The following is a 14,681-nucleotide window of genomic DNA, read 5'->3' on the forward strand; positions in this document are numbered from 1 at the left end:
GGCAAATCCCAGTGGGCCCCGCTGTGATTGGATTTGGTACAGTGCAGCTCCTTCACTTCCTTTCCCTTGTTAGATGCCCTCATTTATGGGACTCTGTGTCAGAGATGAAAGAGACATGGGTACACTCCATTACATCAGGGAGCTGTGTCTTATCATGACACCTCAGGCCTGGCAACCTTTTCTAGCAGGGCAGAAACTCCCATGCAGCAAGATTCAAATAGCATGACTCATTAGATCTCCTAGGAATAAAATCACGTCGATCCTAAGGTCCATAGTGTCCATAGATGTCTATTATAGAGTTGAGCACTGACACTCTCCCCTCACCCCCCGCCTCTGCCAAAGGAGAATCTGTTGGCCGGGACAACATGTGAAATGAGATATTTTTTACACCAAAACATTGCTGTCCAATATGTCAAGATCTATCATCTGCTCTAATAGTAAAGTAAGACTCTGTAATTAGTACAGTCTCAGGGATGACATAACCACATGATTATAACCATTGTGTATGTGCCCAAAGTCAGAACCCTCAGGCCGGGTGTGATGGGGTAGGGGGTATGGATCTTTAATTTCAGTCCTTAAGAACTCCCTTGATTTGGCAGGCATTGAATATTTATTAAAGGCCATGTTCAAGGGTGCACCGAGAACCACATGTGATACGTGGCAATAAGATTTCATATTATTGGCTTGTTTGTTTTGTTTGGTATTTTAAGACAGGGTCTCTCTACATAACCCTGGTGTTCTGAAACTCACTATGTAGACCAAGCTGATTCAAACTCACAGAGATCTGCCTGTTTCTGCCTCTGGAGTGCTGGGATTAAAGGCAGGGGCTTTATCATTTTCTTTCTTTCTTTACTGTTCTAAGAGTCACCCCTCTTATTACTGTCTCTAATACAAAAGGGTCTAAGGAAGTGTCCGTGGGCACGAGGGCAATTCGAGAGGAGGAAAGTTTGTTTGGATATGCTACATACCCTTAGTAATTATAGTGACTAAGCGAGACATGGTGGTGTACCATGCTCATAATCCTGGTACTCAGGAGGCCAAAGCATGAGAATTGCTGCAAGTTTAGAACCAAGGACCCATATCAAAGTGATAATTTTACAATAACTGTGATGGTTAATCTTCATGGTCAATTTGACTGGATTTAGAATCACCATGGGAAACTTGCTTCTGGATGTGACTGGGGAGATGTTTCCAGAAGGGTTTGCTGCCACCATTTATTTCCCTGCTGTGATGGACTGTCCTCGGACTCTGACTGCGAACCACAATAAGCCTTCCTTCTTAAGTTGCTTTTGTGTGAGACGTTTTATCATATTGATGAGAAAAGTAATTTAATTTATGGGGGAGCTTACAAGAGGTTAAGATCATATAACATAAAACAACTGGCACTCTTAGTTTTGGGGAGGATATAAGTTGGTATTGTGGTTTGAATGTGTATTTCCCTCCTCAGATTCATAGACTGAAACCCAGTACCAAGGTCATGGTGTTAGGATGTGGACCGTTGGGATGAGGCTCGATCATGGTGGTGCCACACTTCTGAATGGAACTCACTCTTTCATAAAGAGGCTTGAAGGCCAGTGAGATGGCTCAGCAGGTAAAGGCCATTTGACACCAAACCCAGTGACCTGAGTTTGATCCCCAGGACTCACTCATATGGTAGAGGGAGGGAGCCAACTTCTCTGATTTTCACACATGCACTGTGACACATGCACAGTGACAGACATGCACAAGTACACTGTAATTTAAAAAAAAAGTATGAAGCCCTTCTTTCCTTCTGCTCTGTAAGGTAGCAAGGAGAAAGTATGTTATCTTGGATGTGGAGAGCAAGCTGAATTTGCTGGTGCCTAGATCTTGGTTTCCCAACCTCCAATAATGTCAGAAATTAATTTCTGTTGTTTATACACTGTCTAGTCCAAGGTCCTTGTTGATAACAGTGCAAGCAGACTAAGACAATTGATGTGACCCTGTTGGAGATCTGGGGTTACCCTACGGGTCAGCAGTTCAATCTTTTGGCATGCTCATGACAGAAGTAAGGACTCATGTTCAAGAAATGTAAATGACTCTAACCATCACAGTAGCTATAACATCCCCGAACTGGATACGACCCCAAATGGTTATCCACAGTAAAATGGTGTTATGGTTTGGATATAAGGAGCCCCCACAAATAGCTTATGGATTGAATGCTTGGTCTGCAACTGGTGGGGACCTGGCTAGAAGAGGAAGTCACTAGGGAAACTGCATCAGATTGTGTTGCAGATGGTTGTGAGCCACCATGTGGTTGCTGGGAATTGAACTCAGGACCTCTGGCAGAGCAATCAGTGCTCTTAACCATTGAGCCATCTCTCCAGCCCTGGGAAAGAGTTTATTTAGCTTACACTTCCACATCATAGTCCATCACTGAGCAAAGAACTCAAGCAGAAGCCTGACGGGGCGCTGCTTATCACCTCAGGCTCCCTCATCTCTGAGTCAAGTGGCTTGTGTCAAGTTGAATGTGGCTCAACACATTCTGGGAATCAATAGAACCCAGGATCGTGGACTGACAAATCTGAAACAAAGTTGAAGTAATTTCTCTCTGTAAGTTGTTTGGTCAAGTATTTTGTCACCATTTATGAGGAAATTCCCACATTAATATATAGCAATGAATATGGAAGAATTTGCCGTACACAGTGGTGTTCATATAGCACATGTGTGTGAATCTCCAGGTGTGGTATTGAGCAGGAGTTGGTATACACAGAAGAGTAGGATCTATCAGTTACCAAGTACAGAAACAGGCGAAGCTGGCCTATGGAGGTAGGAGTCAGAATGATGAACCGAGGGAGGACAGAGCTGGGGAAAGCATTCTGGATACCGGTCTGCTTCCTCATCGGTGTGCTGATTTTACAGGTGTGTTCAACTCACAAAGTGAAGTCATTTGGGAGTCTCAACTGAGAAAATGCCCCACCAGATTAGCCTTTGGAGAAGCCTTTGGTGCACCTATCTCCCTTCTTTCCCTCCTTCCTTTCCTTTTTTTTTTCTTTCCTTCTCTTTAGTTTTTCAAGACAGGATTTCTCTGTGTAGCCTTAGCTACCTGGAACTCACTCTGTAGATCAGGCTGGCCTTGAACTCATAGAGATCCATCTGCTTCTGCCTCTAGAGTTTTGGGACTAAGTGCCGCCAGTGTCCTGCTACACTCTTATTTAGTGACTGACGTAGGAGGGTCCATCCTGCTGTAAAATGGCTGAGTAAGGTGTGAGAGCAAGGCAGGAAGCAGCACTCTTCCATGGCCTCCATATCAATTTGTGCCTCCAGGTTCCTTCCCCCTTGAGTTGCCTTGACTTCTCTGGATGATGGACTAGGAGCTGTAAGGTGAAATGCACACCCCACCCCGTGTTGCTCTTGTTCTTGTTTATTTGTTTGTTTGTTTTTTTATAGTAATAGAATACTTAACTAAGACAGTCCCTGCATTTGGCAGGGACCCGAAAGCAGACGGCGGTTGGGCAATGTTAGGGGGAGGGAGATTAGGTCCTGTGATGGAGGCTGTTGATTTGGGGAATATGGAAATGGCATGTCCTGGCTGGTTGGGGTATATATTTGGCTTTTGGTTGGTCCTGATCATAAGAGATGGAGTGTTGGTTAGAGGTGTCAGCTAGAGAGCTGACTTCTCTAGCTCTGGGTTGATGTAGCATGTTGAGTCTAAGCTTCCTTGGCTCCCCAGAATGCTCGCTGCCAGGGGTTTGCCTCAGAGTTCTATTGCCAGTTAGGACAGTCACTTTCCATATGCGTGTTTACCTTCTCAGACAGAGACTCATGAGCACTGAGAAGGGCTGATGGCTGATGTGCCCCGTTTCCTCAAATTCTTTACCCCTCCCTGAGGGGTGCCTGCCTGCGCTGATGAGTCTACGGCCAGTGGGTTCTCCTTCCAGCTTCATCCCAACGTGTCAGCAACAGAGAGGCAAATATCAGTTACTCCACACCCACTGCCTTCCAAACTGACTGAAAATTCTGTGACTGAGGGAACCGCGTACCTGAGCCAGCTGCCTGGCTGTTAATAAACTGCATGCTACATCAGTTGGTTATGTCCTTTACCTCGGCTTACAGTTCTTCCCGTTATCAAAAGCTAATCCCAGGGTCCACAGCCTAACCACCCTGATTAGAGGAGGCTGCCGGATACTCTGCCATCAAACTCGCAGCTTTGGAAAGTTGCTCAGACTATCCTAGCAGCATCTTTGGAACTTTGCTAGACAATCCTATAAAAGTGATTCGCTGGGATTCGATTTCCCCTTTAAATTGCTGATTAGATGCCGATTTCCCCGAGTTCTTTTACAGAAGCTTCCAGGTGCTTGTTCCTTATGCAGGCGTCCGGTACAAACAAACAGCTCTGGTTACTTCCCTTCTACAGAACTCTGGTCATGGTCCAGCCCGTTGTACAGCTGCATTTACCTTTATGCTAACTTGATATTTAACCTTGTATTCTGTTATTCTTGATGTAAATTTTTTCCTCATTAACTTTGTCACTTAAAGTCCCCCACTAGGTTGTACAGTTAGTACCTCCTGACTGCTGGTCTGATCTAGCCATCTGTTATGTTTTATTGTGGCCCCTTGGATCAGCCCTCCTCTGAGACACTTTGCTACCCCACTTGTTGACCTTTTGTCAGCTTGGAACAGTTAAACAGAGATGGAGTCAGGATAGGGGGAAGGCAAGCCCCTTAAAGTAGCTTGGGTGACTTCTGAAAGTGGAACTAATGGGCCATCCCCTTCACTACTCTTTTTGCAGTGTTTTGAGACTCAGAACTAAAACAGCCAGGTTGGAGCCTTCTGTGCGTCTGTTAACCTGTCTCACAAGAAACTGAAGGTCAGTTTAACATCCTTCAGGCTGTTCTTGATTCTTTGGCTGTTGCCATATTCCACAACTAGATGTGACTGTTGCTGAAGATGGAGTCTGTGTTCTCCTCTAACAATGCTGCTTTCACACCCATAAGTAAATCCTAACTCGTTTGAGATGCGGTGTGCAGAACCAGACCAACCCACGACTTTCTCAGAGGCCCTGATAATAGGACAAAGGGAACTTTAGTTCTGTGTCCCTGTCCAGGAACAGAATTGGCAGGGCTGGTCTGGTGCTGAGGCCTGCGCTTTGGAGGACTTGAGATGGTGGGGACCCGACTCCTCTCCCTGAGCTGCTGTTATCTATCCCAGGGCAGCTGTGTCTGAAGTGTCCCGTATTCTCTTTACCAATAGTCTGACTTAGCTGTCTGCCGACCTTGGCCATTCCCACCCCCACCACATACAGTATATCAGATGCTATCATTCTTTGATTCTTTTTTCTTTTCTTTTCCTTCTTTTGTTTTTTGAAACGGGATTTCTCTATATGGCCCTGGCTGTCCTGAACTATGTAGACAAGGATGGCCTTGAACTCAGAGAGCTGCCTGCCTCCACCTCCTAAGTGCCGGGATCAAAAGGTGTGCATCGCCACACTCGGTTGGTTTATTTCTTAGTAAACTTGCTTGGTATAAGAAAAGGTTTATATAGTAGGTATGGTGGTACATGTCTTGTACTGGGGACACATGAGTGAGTTCAAAGCTAGCTTGGTCTACAGAGGGAGTTCCAGGATAGCCAGGGCTACACAGAGAAACCCTCTTTTGAATCCCCTCATCCCCTTTTATCTTTCTCACCTTCTGGCACCTCCCCATCAGGACCCTCTCACTGAAGAATGATTGCCTAGTCCAGTTCACATGGGAACCAGACAAAAATTCAACCACTAGCCTCTTCCTATATGCAGGGACTCTGGCCAGATCAGGGGTAGGGCATGGCTCAGGCAGACCTTTCTGGTCTCTCCCATGAATGCCCTCTGCCTTGCTAGATTACATTCCTTTTTTTTTTTTTTTGGTTCTTTTTTTTCCCAGAGCTGTGGACCGAACCCAGGGCCTTGCGCTTCCTAGGTAAGCGCTCTACTACTGAGCTAAATCCCCAGCCCCGCTAGATTACATTCCTAAAGCTGGCCACCAAGGTCTATTTCCTTTTTTGGACACTTCCTCCTCCTGAGGCTATTAACATCCAGCCATCAAAGAATGGAAATCCAGCAATCAAAAGCGCCCTTTGACTCACTTAATTAATATGACCAAATTAAAATCAAGCACTTCATCCTAACATGGGGTTCCCCTCATACCTTACATACTACCATTTTCCTATGGGCCACATCTGTCTCCTCTCTATCAAGGGCAGACCTTTGTCCTCTGTCCCCATCAAGGGGATGGGATGTTCCCATCCCTTTCTCCATCTTCTATCTCCTGTCTTTGTCTTTTATCCTCTGCCTTCTGTCCCTTTGGGTTAAATGAATCTCCTTTGTGCTGAGAACTTGGTCTTGGGGACTTGAGACAATACTTTTCCTTTTATTATGTATGGGCTTTCGGTACCCCTCCCTTCCGGCTCCTCCCCTGGATCACTTCCTTATTATCCCCATGTTAATGTTTTTACCCTGTCTTTTAAACATCTTACTTATGGAACTTCTCCCTACACCCAAACAAACTGTTCCCTTTGCTCCAGTTGTTCCCAATACATCTGCAGTGCTGCCGAGGGGAGGGGAGGGCCCTGGCACAAGGGACCGTTGTCCCTTTTGTCCCAGGCCAGATATAATTCTTACATTAGTCCTGTGTTTTCTCCTGTTTCCTTCCTTCACTGCTCTGCGGCTCCCTGAGGCTTCTGCTAGCTCATTCTGGTGCAGCACTCCTGGTAATGGGACTAGTGACCGTCACCCCAAATCAACTCTAGACTCATTTCCTTTCATGGTCTCGCTGTCTCTCTGGCTTCTACTCCTCCCCCTTTTTTCCAGCTTCCCAGACAGGCTCTCAGTCTCACTCTAACCACGTCATGTGCTTACAGTGCTATAATAATTTTCAAAACCCCAGAGGACCTCCTCTCCAACAACCTTAAGCTAACTCTGTCTAACAACAGCTCTCCTCAGCAGGAAACAGTTAAAGAATCTACACTCCCGCCCCTTTAGGGTTTGGAATGGTAAAGTGTTTCTCCTTTAAAACAGTATTCTTGTGAGATTACAGATAATCTTGCTCGATCTTGCTCAATTTGGCTGGGTTATCGGCTGAGACAGTCTGTTTTGCCCTGGGCAGGCAACTCTGGGAGGCTGAGTGCTGGTTCATTTCCCTGGCCCTATAAAGCCATCTTTTCCCTCTGACAGACTGTTCTGCCTCCCTCAGGAGTCTGCCCCCTGGCTGTGCATTTCAATAAGCACATACAGGACTGCCTGAGGAAGTCCTGTTTCTGTCTTCTGTCTTGTCTCTTTAAGCTGCCTCTGAAATTTTCTCTCTCTCCAGCCTCTCAATTCCTTTCTCTTTTTTTCAACAGGTTGGCTTGGAACTCATTTTGTTCCCAGGCTAACCTTGAAGCCCCTGCAGCAATGTTCCTGCACTGCCCTACACAGTATTGGATTATAGGCAAGAGCCACAAAACTGGCAAAACGAGGTTGTTTGTTTTTAATTATAATAAATAACATCCCCTTCCCCCAAACAAACAAACCAGGCTGCAGCAAAACAGAACATCCAGGCAGACTGCTGATGTAACTTAGTGCTCTATGGCAGTCTCCTCTGAGCTAAATTATTTCCTCCAGGGAGGAGAGGAAATTTCAATACAAACTCATTGGTTCACCCAGTTGGACTTTGTCCTGTCATGATTTACCTCTCTGGGGTGAGTAGACATGTATATGTTTCCCCAGAAGTTGCACACAATGCCACAATTCTTATCCAGCCCTGTGTTTGATCTCCAGTGTGAAAAGTTTTTTTCTCTCATTCAAAAGTAGTTAGTAGTGGGGCAGGGGTGGCACATGGTTTTAATTCCAGGACTCAGAAAGCAGAGTCAGGCAGATATCTGAGTTCGAGGTCAGCCTGGTTTACCAGTGAGTTCCAGGACAGCCAAGGCTATATAGCAAAACCCTGTCTCATCTTTAAAAAAATAAATAAATAAATAAAAGTGAGGCAGAGAAGCATACAGATTTGATCTCAACAGGCTGAATCTCCTTTATTTTAACAGTACGGGGCCCCAGTTAACTCCTACTTCCTGGGATGAAAATTGAATGCATGAGAGGGGCTGGCGCGCGCGCACGCGCACACACACACACACACACACACACACACACACACACACACACACACACACACACCACACACACCACACACACCCTGGACGTTATAGCTGTTTCTGTGAGGTGACTGGGAGCAAGTGGGTTGTTTACCTCTGTAGGTGCAGCACAACAGTTAGTCTGGTGCTAAGCAATTCTTTATGGCTCAGAGCTACTGTTTAGCCCAACTTAATTACTCGTGACTCGAGATTTTCACCCAAAAGCCCGGTAAGGGCCCTCATCTCCTGAACCTCCCTCTTTGCTTTTGTGCCCATTAACCAATTGAGTCTGGTTATGAGGTTGAACTCCCAACAACGAGGAAGCATTTAATTGGACTTACAGTTTCAAAGGGCTGCAGTCCCTGAGGATGGAGAGAAGGCATGGCAGCTTGTACAGCTGAGAGTGTACACCGTAAACACTGCACATAGGAAGCAGTGCACACTGGGAAGGGCAGGCGTCTTTTGAAACCTCACAGCCCATCCTCAGTGGCACACCTCCTCTAACAGGACCATACCTCTTAGTCCTCCCCAAACATCAACTAGAGACTGAGTATTCTGACATATGAGCCTGTTGGGTCCTTTCTTATTCAAACCACACATTCTCCTACTCAAACACCACCAGTTGCCTCATCTTTCTCTTTCATGGTCTACTGTTAGGATGATGCATTTAGAATTGCGAGTCCATGGCCACTCATGTGCAGCACTTCATTTTTGCCATTACTGCCTCTAAAATATGTTTGCCTATACTTGTTAAGGCCACCAAGACCAACATAAACATATACAACTTTAAAAATCCCACATTCAGGAGTTGGGGATTTAGCTCAGTGGTAGAGCGCTTGCCTTGCAAGTGCAAGGCCCTGGGTTCAGTCCCCAGCTCCGAAAAAAAAGAAAAGAAAAAAAAAAACCACATTCTTTACAGATTTGAACACATTAGCATGTCAGTCTCTTTAAAACAGCCAATTTCTTCCAAAATCTAAAGTCTTTTAAAGTTCAAAGTCTCTCAGTCATGGGCTCCAGTAAACTAAAAAAAGTTAAAAAACAAAAACAAAAACAAAATATGGGGGCTAGGGATTTAGCTCAGTGGTAGAGCGCTTACCTAGGAAGCGCAAGGCCCTGGGTTCGGTCCCCAGCTCCGAAAAAAAGAACCAAAAAAAAAAAAAAAAAAAAAAAAAAAAAAAAAAAAAAAAAAAAAAAACCAAAAACAAAATATGTTCTTACTTCAAGAGGGAAAAAATTAGGGTACAGTCACAAATCAAACCAAAATCAAACTCTAGCCATTCAATGTCTGGGATTCACTCACCATCTACTGGGTTCCTCCAAAGGGCTTGGATCATTTCTTCAGCTCAGGTCTTTGTAGTACACACAGCTTGTCTTCTAGGCTCTGCTGGTTCCACTCCACTGCTGCTGCTGTTCTTGGTGGTCATCCTGTGGTACTGCCATCTCCCAAATACTGGAGTCTTCTGCAGCAACTGGGCTGCACTTTCTTCAATAGCCTCTCATGGATTCTCTTCATGGTGCCAAGCCTCAACTTCTCTGTATGACCCATTCCATTTTGGGGCTTTAGCTGCTACTGAGGCTGCACCTTCATTAATGGCCTCTTCTGGCCTCTCACAGTGCCCAGCCTCAGCTGTTTCCCATGATTCCTTCATGCCTTGAAAACAAGTACCACCCGGGTAACTCTTACACATTACCAAGTCCAGCTGCCAGCACCAGGTACAGTCTTGGCCACCTATGGAACAGGCTTCTCTGTGGTCTCAGAAAACACTTCCCAAAAGATTTCACCTCAGTGACACTAGTCTCTTCTTAATCACTGCCAATTCCTTAGCTCTAGCTAACTAGCATAAACTACCCCAGCAATGCAAAGGTATCAGTTGTTAATCATGGCTGGCTCTTTAGCCCCAGCTGATGAGAGTGATAGATACTTAATCCAAAATAGCAAACAGCTCTGATAGTCCTTAAATTTCCCTCTGAAACTTCACAAGTTGGGCCTCCATCCTCTGCATTGCTTTTCACATTCTTCTAAGCTCATAAAGAACATCCCATTGAGCCACTCAGTGGCTAGCCCAAAGTTCCAAAGTCCTTCCAGTCTTCCCAAAGTATGGCTGCCCCCACTACACTGGTACCTACTTGTCTTGGTTAGGATTTCTATCGCTGCAATTAAACACCATGACCAAAACACAAATTGGAGAGGAAAGGGTTTATTCAGCTTATAATTCCACACTGCTGTTCATCACCAAAGTCAGGACAAGAACTTAAACAGGGAGGAACGTAGAAGCAAAAGCTTATGCAGAAGCCATAGAGGGATGTTGCTTACTGACTTGCTCTCCAATGGCTTGCTCAACCTGTTTTCTTTTTTTTTTTTTTTCGGAGCTGGGGACCGAACCCAGGGCCTTGTGCTTGCTAGGCAAGTGCTCTACCGCTGAGCTAAATCCCCAACCCCTCAGCCTGTTTTCTTAATAGAACCCAGAACTACCAGCCCAGGGATGGTACCACCCACCATGGGCTAGGCCCTCCCCTATAGATCACTAACTGAGAAAATGCTTTACAGCTGGATCTCATGGTGGCATTTCTCAACTGAGGCTCCTTCCTCTCTGCTGAGTCTAGCTTGTGTCAAGTTGCCACAGAACCAGCCAGTACAAGACATTGCCCTCAGCATGGTTGCTTTGGAGAATGCTGCTTTGGGTCTAACGAACAGTAACGAAGACAATATCATCTTTTACTCTCCAGTGATGCTCTCATTTAAATGCAAGAAAACTCTGTGGAAACGCAGAGTTTTTACTCTCTTAGAAGAGAGACAGCAAGCACAAGGCCCTGGGTTCGGTCCCTAGCTCCGAAAAAAAAAAAAAAAAAGAAGAGAGACAAGAAGCGACTCATTGGAAGCCAAGGGCACACGATGGACTCCAAGTTGTCTCTAAGAGTTCTTTCTTTTCTGTTTTGTGAAAAACAAATCCATAGTGAATATGGCTGCCTGTTTAGTAACAGGGCATTGTCATAGATCATGGAGTTTGACCTCCCAGCCTATATCATAACAGACACTGTTACCTCTGCCTGTTTTCTCACACATCAGCAGCTCTGTGTGGAGAACATCAGTTGCTGTATTGTGGGGACACTTAGGGAACCCTAAACAAGCCCGCATTTTGATCTGAGGCTTCCTGCTAACTTGGCACTACCCTGTGTGTCCCATGATATCCAGCCATGATCCTCCAGTCTGCTATGACTTCATTTACAGCACTTCTTTTTTCTTCAAATTTTTATGTGTATGACTGTTTTTCGTGCTTGTCTGCCTGTGTACCATGGGTGTGCCTTGTGCCTGCATATCAGAAGAGTGTTCTATCCTCTGGAATTAGAGTTATGGTTAGTTTTAAGATCAACAAGTGCTCATAACCAGTAAGCAACCTCTCTAGCCCAACTGTACCCTTTAAAAGACCCTAAGGTACCAGGTGGTGCCCAAGTCTTTAATCCCAGCAGGCACTAAACAGAGCAGAGTGGGTCTCTGTGAGTTAGAGGCCAGCCTGGTCTAAGTTCTAGGATAGCCAGGACTACACAGGGAAACCCTGTCTAAAAATAAATAAATAAAAATAAAATACTAAGGCTAAACTTGACAGCTAAGTCACTCTTAATTTTCTTACTCAGAGCAACTGAGAATCACTAATCATTTGTTTAAACTTTCTTTTAACATAGCAATAAACAACTAATGTGGTATTTCAGCACAGAGACGACTTTAGCTTAGCAAGTTGTTCCTTTTAGAATTTGGTGAGTTCCTCTGAAGTGCTTATGAAGTCCTCTGTGCTGTTTGCTCTGACTTGTCCACAAGAAAACTGAGGGAGACCAAAAGTGATAAAACCCACAATAATGGGCTGGAGAGGTGGCTCAGTGGTTAGGAGCACTGACTGGTCTTCCAGAGGTCCTGAGTTCAAATCCCAGCAACCACATGGTGGCTCACAACCATCTGTAATGAGATCTGATACCCTCTTCTGGTGTGTCTGAAGACAGCTACAGTGTACTTACATATAAATAAGTAAATAAATAAATAAATATTTAAAAAAAAAAAACAAAAAAACCCACAATAATGCTCTCTCTGAAAACCTTACCTTAACCCCAGAGAAGGGAAACTTTTCACTTGCTATTTTCATTTCATGTTTTTTTTAATCTTACCTTTTGAAGGTAAATTGCTGTGCTTAATCATAAGTTTGTTACTACAGTGTTAATATTAAATTTCTTTTTTTTTCTTCTTCTTTTTTTTTTTCTTTTTTTTTTTTTCCAGAGCTGGGGACCGAACCCAGGGCCTTGCGCTCGCTAGGCAAGTGCTCTACCGCTGAGCCAAATCCCCAACCCCTAATATTAAATTTCTTTTTAAAACATTAACACACAGACTATTGCTCAAATCACAAATGAATACTTTGATGAAGTATTACATAGAGAACACATGTTACCCTTCAGATCAAGAAATCCTCGGGCTGGAGAAATGGCTCAGTGGTTAAGAGCACTGACTGCTCTTCCAGAGGTCCTGAGTTCAATTCCCAGCAACCACATGGTGGCTCACAACCATCTGTAATAAGATTTGATGCGCGCTTCTGGTGTGTCTGAAGACAGCTACAGTGTATTCATATATAATAAATAAATCCATTAAAAAAAAAAAAGGAATCCTACCAGTTAGTTGCTGGGGCTCTGAGACAGCCCAATGGGCAAAGCACTTGTAAGCCTGACAACCTGAGTTTAATTCCTGGGACATGAAAGACAGAGAGAAGTAATTCTACAAAAACATCTTCTGATCTCCATGTGGGCACAGGCCCAGGCCCCAGGACAAAGTTCCCCATCTCCTAGATCTCCTTCCCTTCCTTCCTGTCTTTCCCACCAAATAATGTCATCTTCACTTCTTTTTTTTTTTTTTTTTTTCTTTTTTCCAGAGCTGGGGACCGAACCCAGGGCAGGGCCTTGTGCTTGCTAGGTGAGCGCTCTACCACTGAGCTAAATCCCCACCCCTCATCTTCACTTCTTATATTTTACATTAATATTGAAAAAATTAGGTTTTGAAACTGGGCTTTATGTAGCTCAGGCTGACCTCAGACTACATACATAAGGGAGACAGCCTGACTTGGTCTCCTGATCCTCCTGCCTCCACCTCCCAAGTGCTAGGATTCCAGGTATGCACTACTAAGCCCGGTCCTACAGTTCAATTTAGTAATTGCAATGCTAAGGATTGAATTCAGGGCCTTGGGAATGTTAGGCAAGTGCCATGGAGCTAGTCTCCAGCCTCTGAACGTAATACAGAATCTTATATTATCTCTTTTGCCTTTTTTGAAACAGGTTTTTACTATGTGGCCCAGGCTGGCGTCAAACTCACAGAGATCTGCCAGTCTCTGTCTGCATAGTTCTGGGGTTGACTGGAGGTATGTGCCAACAATTTGCTTCTGATTTAAGATTATAAATGTCCCGCTTGTGATTAAATTTGATGATACATAGAGTGTCAGCAAGTTCACGATATAAACAATGTGAAGGGTGAGAATTATATTTAAGAGACAAATCCAGGCATGGTTGGAAAAGCTGAGGTGGGTTTTCAGAAATCTATTAAAAACTCACTCATCTGTTCTGTCCCTTTTCTTCTTAGGATAGGGTCTTCCTATGTAGCCCAAGGTAGCCTTGAGCTTGAGAGCCTCCTTAGTACTGCAAGTGTAGGCACGGACCACCACGGTTGGCTCCAGTCTCTGCCTTCTTTTGACTATGCAGGCAGAGAATGGTATAACTTCCCTCCTACTCTCTCAGCCACGATGGGGCCTGAATCTAGGGCTTCCCCTTTTTGAAGCACTCTCTAGTGGAGCTATATTTCCCTCTCCACATTCTCTGCCATTTTTTAAATCTATGTGTTTTTAGATCAATTGCCTCATCATCTAAATCTAAGCCTTGATCTCCATACTTCACAAGTAAAGCTGGCTGGGTTGGCTAAGGTTTTGTAACCTTATTCATGTCTGACTCCTCGGATTCCTTGGCTTCAATTTTGGCTGAGGGAGAAGGAGCAGGAGCTACAAAAGTAAGCGGAATAGCTAAGGAGGCTTTGATCTTATCAGCAAAAGGGGAGGTGTGTTCAGTTGCCAGGCATGGGGGTAAAAGTCAGCTACGCAGTCTGCAGATAACACCAGGAGCAAGAACAGTTTCCCCGGGTAGCAAGCACTTCAGGCTTGTAGGTCCAATGTACACCAGCTGGATGACCAGCCCAGAGGAGGGGGGTGCGCTGAGTTCAGCAGTAGGGCTTTGATGGCTCTCACTTTTTCTCATCTATATCTTGTTTTTATTGTTTGCACAGAATTCAGAATCCCAGTGATGTCTGAAGATTTTAGCTTAAAGTCTAAAAGGAACTCTTCTCAGGCCCCAGCCCAGGGCTTTGGGTTGGCATAGTGGCTGCACATGGGACAGAGACAGCAGGAGAGGCTGGAGCTCTTCTCGGGCCCCAGCCCAGGGCTTTGGGTTGGCATAGTGGCTGCACATGGGACAGAGACAGCAGGAGAGGTTGGCAGCATTCATTCTTACTTCAGCATGTGGCTGCCTGGCACTGCAGGGAGACCAGGAGAGTGGAATGCCCTGAA

Source organism: Rattus norvegicus, chromosome 3 (assembly GCF_021556685.1).
Source record: "Rattus norvegicus strain SHRSP/BbbUtx chromosome 3, alternate assembly SHRSP_T2T, whole genome shotgun sequence".
Classification (NCBI taxonomy): domain Eukaryota; kingdom Metazoa; phylum Chordata; class Mammalia; order Rodentia; family Muridae; genus Rattus; species Rattus norvegicus.